Raw genomic sequence first — 8,189 nt, forward strand, 5'->3', positions numbered from 1 at the left:
ATACACATAAAACCTCCTGGGATGTGAACTGAGCATGAAGTGCAAATATTCTGTGGCCCATGTGAGTTTATGGGGGAAAAGTAAGGTCTATCTGCTTTGCTTGTGAAGGGAAACAGTGATGTTATCTGTGCTATGTGCTTTTCAGTGCTGGTTTGGATAGTCTCAGAGGCCTTTCTCAACTGGAACATTTGATTGTTTTTCAGTCTCTTGCTCATAGCCATCCATTAATTTCCATTGGTTAGAAGCCAAATTTTCTCTGTCTGGATTTGAATACACCCTTAATCCAGTTATTTATAAAGATTCTCCAGGGTGCGCCTTCTGACCCCTAAATGCTTGCCAATGCCAGATGAACAGAGAAAAATACTATTTGAAGATAAGGTGATTTGAAAGCTGGATAATCCTTGTGCAAGTATCCAAGCACTGATTTATCATCTGTGTGAAAATTGAAAGCAATAAGTTGAAATTAACAATTGATTAGATATGTAGCATTATGTGGGTAGTATGGTGTCATGCATGTATGATACTAGGGATGATAGCTTTGGGAAACAAATTGAAAGGGTTAAATAACATGGAAACATCAAGAAGGTACAAAGCTGTGCTTTTCTTTCCCTCCAAACACTTCGTTTTATCATGATACAACACATTGATTCAAAATGATGTGGCAGAATAGTAAAAAGGATAAGCTCTGAGGTCAGATTTCATGGGTTATTGTCACTGTTTGCTATTCTTGGGCCAAATGCCTCATTTTCCCTATCTATAAATTGGCAGTGAAGCTCCAGCCACTGAGGGATGCTGAGAGGACTGAGTGAGTTGAAATACATGAAGTATTTGGTCACATAAGTCTGACATTATGTGACCTCAATGGACTGGAACAGAGACGATGCCCCCCCCACAAGGAGCTGAACCCAGGGAGCACTGAGTTACATCCCCAGGCCTTTTTAATGTTTGTTCATTGATTGATTGATTGATTGATTGAGACAGTTTTGCCAATTGCCCTCCTGCTTCAGTCTCCTGAGTAGATGGGATTATAGGTGTGTACCACCAAGCCCAGTGAGCAGGTGGCATTTTGCTCCATGACAGATCTTTTCATCCCCAGGCAGACAATTTGACAAAGTTGTAAAGACAAGGCTGCTCCACAGCCTCTCCTTACCCACATTGCTTTCATGCCTGCTCAGAGCTGCATCATAATGTAATATAAGATAGCTTTCTACAGGTCGATCATGGGCCAGAGTTTTTGAGTTATGAGAGCTGCTCCAGAGGTTTGTTTTAGCAAAACAGTCATCACTGGCAGTACATTTCAGTGACACAGAGTGGGTCACAAAGCTTGCTTATTTTCATGTGACATATTCAACCTACTCAGTGAATTCAATCTCTCACTGTGGGGGAGAATGGCAACTGTGTTCAAGTTGGCAGAAAAGGTTTCAACATTCAAAGTTGAACTGAAATTACGGGAGTGATGAGTGAGTATTGAGATTTTAGGCATGTTTCAAACATAGTGGAGATTTTGAAAGAGTGTGAGCCAGAGCCTTCTTTCTCTTAGGGCCTTCCTTCTCTCATGATCACCTAGTTCAGCTTTCTAAAGAGTTTGCACATTACTCATTAGTTACCAACCACAAAGGACTCCAGAACTGAGAAGGAATGGATCCATGATCCATTTGCCTGCACTAGAAGACAATTTTGTCTGCACTAGAAGAGAATCAACTGAGATTACAAATGAACTGCAAAATTATGTTTCAGACAACTTCAAATCTCCATACAATCTGGATTAGAGTCAAGATGGAATATGCTGAGGATGTCACAAAGGCACTGAAAAGCCTGCTTCCAATTCCAAAATCCGATCTTTGTGAACAGGTTCTCTGCAGTAACAGCAACCAAAACAAGACAGAATACATGCTCTTAAAGATTTTAAATCCTTTGTTTTCTTGCCTTGCACACAGGGCTCACCTGGTCTTCTCACCTGGACTGTCCTCTACTTCCTGGCCTCTTCTGGCTTGGCTGTCCTTGCCATACTCCAAGGTCAGCTAGAATCTGTCCTCCTCCACAAAACCCGTCCGTTCTCTCCTTCCTGCCATTCAGTCTTTGTCACCTCATCATTCTCACTACAAATTGCAATGCTTAATTACACAGCTTCCTGTCATTTTCCCTTTGTTTCATCAGAATGATTTTAAGGCCCCCATTAGAATGTTCCAAGTATGGATCTTTCTTCCACTTCTTTGTCTCCCATGGTGCTCACATTACTCTGAGCCTCTGGGTAATGTTCGGTAAATACTTGATTAGATGGTGTGGACTTCTTGTTTTATTAGTGTAGATAGAGGTCATCAGGCTACTATTTTATGCATAGTAATCCTACAGATAGTTTAAAAGCCATGGTATTCCATGTCTGTCTTCTTTAGACCAAATAGCTCCAGTTCTCTGCGTAGTCCCAATAGTTGTCATCTTCCACAGGTTGTGACTAGAGCTGCAGTCTCAAAAGTATGTTTGGTGAAACACTGTGTGAAAATCTGAGAGATGCTGCTCTCTTTATTTACTGTGGCTACTGAGATCCATTAGTGCCCTCAAGTACGTTGTGGGTTTTCTAGAAACAGAGTGTGGCATTTGTAACAGTCAGAGCACAAGTTTGTTTTATTTTTAACTGCATTGAAAGATTTTAAACAGATCAATGACCACTTTACCATAAAAATTTCTTCTATCTTCTCACATCCCATCTGTAGATTTTTTGACTTGTTTTTTTACTTTGTTAGGTAGAATTCATAATATTTATATTCTATTTTGTGATCCAAAATGATTAGTCTTAATTTTATACTTAAATGGAGCTAAATTTAGCAGCAGTCTTTTATCTTTTATTATAGGTTCTCTCTCTCTGCATTCTTTATGTTGATTTGTCTTCTTTTCCTTTTTTGTTTCATTTTGTGTTTTGTTTTCTGAGACAGGGTCTTGCTATACAGTTTAGTTTGACCTTGAACTCACTATGTAGCTCATGCTGTCCTTGAACTCATGGTAATCCTCCTCCTGTCTCAGCCTACAGAGTGTAGGAAGTATAGGCCTTTGCCAACACACCTGGCAATTTTCTTAAAAAAATATTTATTTATGTAATTAAAAGTAACTATACTTGTCTGAGTCACACACAAAAAACCTTTTGTAGAGATTAAGAATGCAGTAAACCCGCATGTTGCATAAGCCTAAAATAGAGATGAGGTTATTTAAGAAACACCTTTGAAGGACTGGAGATGTAGCTCAGTGGCAACCACACCTGCTTCAAAATGCAAGGTCATGAGTTCCATCTCTGGTATGGGGGCAAGGGGAGACCTTTGAAGGATACTTTTACCTCATGGAGTAAATCATGATTTACATGGAAGAATTAGGGATTCAGAGGATTTTATACCAGCAGAAACACTTTGAGCCCAGCTCAAAATGGACAGTGTACAAAGTAAAAGGAGCTTGTTGACTTTCAGACTTCAGGAAACAGGCTGATACCTACTCTGCTTCCTGTTATGAAAAAGGAATGATGGTTCAGATCTCAGAATAGTGAAACTCAGAGTTTGTTCCTAGGTTCCAAACCCAAATGGAATTCACTTAGCTGGGTTTTGAAATGGCTTCATTGGTAATCCTTTTTTCTTTTTCTTTTCATTTTCTCCTGTGTTGAATGGGAGTGGCTAGCACTGTTATTGTAGGATCATCCTACCTTTGTATTTTCAGAAAAAATAACTGATGATGTTGTCTCTTTAGCTCACAATTCCAGATGCAGAGGAATTGTGTCCCAGGATGGATTATACCCAGTGGGTCACCCTTACCTCATTTAGATGAGTTAAATGATGAGATCTGGGACTTTGACTTGTTGTTGTAAAGCGTTGAAGCTTTTGAGGACCTGGGATAAGGTTAATGTTCCTCACTATGGAACAGACGTGGATCTTTGAGGGCCACAGAGGGGACTGTGACTGATAGGCAGAATGATGTACAGCCATCCAGCATGTCCACATTCTAACATTTGGAATCTGTGAATATGTTCTGTGATATAGCAAAAGGGAATCAAGGTTGCAGATGAAACTAAAATTGATAATTACCTGACTTTGAGATGGGAGATGAGATTATTTCACTGGGTGCAGTGCATTAATAATAAGTCTTCCAAATTGGAAGAAGAGTTAAAGAACTAGAGATGGTAGGGCTGGGGATGTAGCTAAGAGGCAACAATGCCTGCCTGGCAAGCACAAGGCTCTGAGTTTGATTCCTGGTACTGGAAAGAAAAAAATATTAAAGCTGGTAGTATGAAAAGGACTAGCCCTATTATTGCTGGCTTTGAAAACGGAGGGAAGGGGCCAAGAGGAGAGGAATGGAGACAGCCTAGAGGATCTGGGAAAGCCCAGAAAGCAGGTTGTCCCGAGTGTCCAGACCGGTACTTAGCCCTGACAACACCTTGACTTTGGCCCAGTGAGACCCTTGTTAGACTTCCATCCTACTGAACTGTAAAATGACACATTGCTGTTGTGTTAAGCCACTACATGTTCAGCGATTTGTTACAGAGATGCATCTGAATAGAAAAAAAATACATTTAGTGTACATCAGAAAACTTGAAGGCTTACTAATGTACACATAGTTGGACCCCACCCCCTGAAGTTTCTGACTCAGTAAATCTTGGGCTGGGCCTGAAAATTTGCATTTCTGAAGCATTCTCAGGAGATTCTAATGCTACTAGATGAGAGGAAGCATTTTGAGGATTTCTGCTTTATCTAATTTAAGCCCTAAATTGGAGCCAACCATTCAACTGCTAAAAGTATCTCATGTTATTTATTAAACTCTTCTTTGTGTACCTTGGATTGAAAAATCCAGAAGTGAAAAGAGGACTTGAACGTGTGGGATATTTTGAAACAATGATCACTCAAAGTATGCGCCCAGCACTTTGTAAAAATCACTTTCATTCCCTGTAGCTCTTTTATGGGGATGGGCTCATATCACAGAGATCAGCGGTGGCCCACTAAAGAGTGTAATTAGAGATAAGAGTGTCTGTATGTGTTATGCTTTCATGGTACATTTCTGGATCTGATGGTGCGCATCACTCAGCATGGCAGAAATCCTTGGCATGGAGCTCAATGGAATGATGACTTCAGAATGACAACATTGATCTTGATTTTAAACTGAGCACTGGAATTACTGCGTTCTTAGGTTTCAATGCATGCCTGGTATTGCACACATTCTTCAGGTTTTCTTTCTGTAAATGAGCCCTTTTAAACTCACAGAGCATTCTATATGCTGAATGGAGTCTGGCCCCAATGCCAGACACAGCAGTAGGGTGACTGAACAAATTTCTTATTGTTGTCCGGGAATTTTCTACTGCACTTTGTGAGCAGTAGCTTGAGAAGAATAGATAACTGTACTCTGTTTTATTTTTCAAAGCACATTCATATCTGTCATCTCATCCTGTCACAAATATTAATGACAAATTCAGAAAGAGAATCCAGGTTTCCTGAACCTTAGCCTCACGTTCCTGCAACACTTTGATCTTGGTCTCTAGATCAAAGTCCAGAATATTCTCCATCTACAGGGAAGACTTGGCTGGGGGAGGGAGAAGACAAACAGAGACAGAGCCAGGATCAGAGAGGAGAGAAGAGAGAACAAAAGGAATCAAAGAAAGAAAACAAAAAATACAGAAGATAAAGAAAGGAAGAAATGAGAAAGAAAGAAGAAATGGACCCTGAAACTCCTAAAGGACAGGTAGGAGCCATGACCTTCCAGGTTAGTGCATGGGAAAAATAAGTTTGTTCCTTGGGGACAAAGGCCCGCCATCCTAGTCCCCAGAGATGTGGTGAACTCACAGAGTAAGAGCTCTGCCGAGGACAGGTGTCACCTCCTTTCCCCTGGGATCTTCTTCTTTCCCTCAGGGTTTGGCTCAGCTTCTCGCCTCTCCTCTCCCTTCTCTTTTTCTCTGAAAAAACCCTGTGGTTTTAGTGGAGAGTTGCAAGTTTGCCCGAAAGTTACCGTAGGCTGTCTGAACTATGCTAAGGAGTCTGGTAGGTGAGAATGTGGGCTAGGAAATGACAGGACAGGAAACTCACCGCTTGGCTGTCAGGAGTTCCACACTGTTGGCACCTTGGAATACCCAGAGCTCTTCCTGATAAGATGGGGATGATATGATGGAATTGAAACTGAGGAAACAACCTTCCTATTCTTTTAAAGTGTCATCTTGACTACAGTGGAATTTAGATCACAAAAGCTTTTAAGAAGAATGTGGCTCACTGTGACATGGATTAAAATGGTAAATGATATTTTGAGAAGATAGACTGGATACACAAGGTTGCTTAGGCGAGTCTTCTGAGTAAATGTCAGTGTGGCTGGTCCATGGATGGAAGAATGGCAAAGAGGAAATGCTGGTCACATGCTGTGGGATGCACTATATTTTGTTTTGACTTCCCACATCCAAAACCATTTGCTCTTCTCATTATCTTATTCTTCACCACACCCCTAGTCTTGGAGACTACGTAGGTGTTTCTGGAGGTGGTCAGACACTGGCCTTGAATCTGGAACATTGGAGGCGCTCAACAGATGAGTAGGGGAATGCCAGCGACAGAGAGGCTTGCAGAAAGGGCTCTAGCAGATGTTGCTTTGATATAGGAATGAAATCAGACCTCCATATGATACAGAGGAAATATAACTCCCAACCTGCTAGATGTCAGATACGTTAAGTTCATGTTCTCTAAAATCGAAGAATTCATTCTAGGAACAACAGAGGTTAAGAACAGGAACTATTTATTAAGAGGGGAAATGTTAGCTCTTGAGAGGCAGCAGAGGTCCTTAATGGGTGACCAAGGATCCCACTTTTCAGAGGAAGATTTATCCAGCACAACCAAGTGGGTACAATGTGGGTTATAGCATGAGCAACCAACAAGGTTACAAGTACAGTCGCTTAGGTAATAGGGATCCAGTAGAGGAGCAAGTCACATAGCGTACATGGAAAGAACAAAGAACTCAGGAAGGTGGTGGGTCTGAGGGTCTTAGTCACCTACTACAGTAACTGATGTCTGCCTAGGCTTTATTAGACCAGATGTTACCATTTATATCATCCCTTGGGAAAGTATGCAGTCTTGGTCATTTCATCTTTATCTTGAAGCCTGGCTTCTAACTGATGGGCCACCAGCCACAGTTGTAATGTGTTTTGATCTCTTCCACTACTCTTGAGCACCCAGCCCTACCTGACTGCCTAGAATATTTCTTCCTAAGTTAGCTGTCTATAATAATTTGATTTTCATTTGACAGTGAAGGGGGATTCAGGGATAAAATGTTTGGTTGGATTTCCTGACTTTCCAATTCCTCAAAACCCTAAGACTATAGTTGTTTTGTATAAACTACTCCAGAAATGCCAATATCTGTGTTTGAAAAGAAGTTTCGTAAAGATTTGTGGTAATATTTTTGGCAAGAGATTTATAAATAGTGTCATATTTGTTCTTTGGTATAAGTTCCAAATTTTTTTTTGAGAGAGGGTTTTGCTATGTAGTTCAGTCTGCCCTTGAACTTGTGTCTATCCTCCTGCCTCAGGCATCCAACTGCTGGGATTACAGGGGTGCATAACAAAGGAGAGAAAAATTCTAATATCCTGCACCCACTGGTCAATCGTCATCTTACTTAAATATCATGCATTATAAATGCATTGCATCATTATCAAATATTCCTGCTAAAAAGTTTCAATTCAAGTTTGATCAAAGCCTTTAGATTTTACTTCCAGTTTCTTTGTTTTTGTTCTTTTCCTGGTACTGGGGATCAAACTCAGAACCTTACACTTTTTTTTCTTTTGCTTTTATTGAGTTTATTGGTACAATCTAGGTATACAATACAGTTACATTCATCATTGGGATCCTGTACCTTTACATAATAGGTCTTGATTCTCATTTTTTCCCCTTGTCCCTGCCCTCCCTTCACCCCCTCCTCCCCTCCCCATTTACAAACACTTTATTTCCATTTTTTCAGTTTCTCATATTTTTTTCCTCTCCCTTATTAACTTTCTCCCACCCTTTCCACTTTCCCTACACCTTTAGCCCTTTACTTCCTATTTCACATCTCATTAGGATCCTGTGTACTATTATAGTTTTCCACACCAGAGAAACTATTCGGTATTTCAATTAAAGAAATCTCTGTATGAACATTAAAAATAGGGAATCCTAAAATAAAACTAAAAAGGAAAGTAAAAGAGAAAAGGCAATGAT

General features: G+C 40.4%; 1 pseudogene; it reads right to left on the reverse strand.

Moving 5' to 3' along the window:
* LOC104861111 overlaps positions 1 to 6,122 on the reverse strand; it is an 8,603-nt pseudogene extending 2,481 nt beyond the window's left edge.
* Positions 6,123 to 8,189: the final 2,067 nt, after the last annotated feature.

The sequence above is a fragment of the Fukomys damarensis genome, unplaced genomic scaffold (genome assembly GCF_012274545.1).
Source record: "Fukomys damarensis isolate Sample0158 unplaced genomic scaffold, DMR_v1.0_HiC HiC_scaffold_5, whole genome shotgun sequence".
Classification (NCBI taxonomy): Eukaryota; Metazoa; Chordata; class Mammalia; order Rodentia; family Bathyergidae; genus Fukomys; species Fukomys damarensis.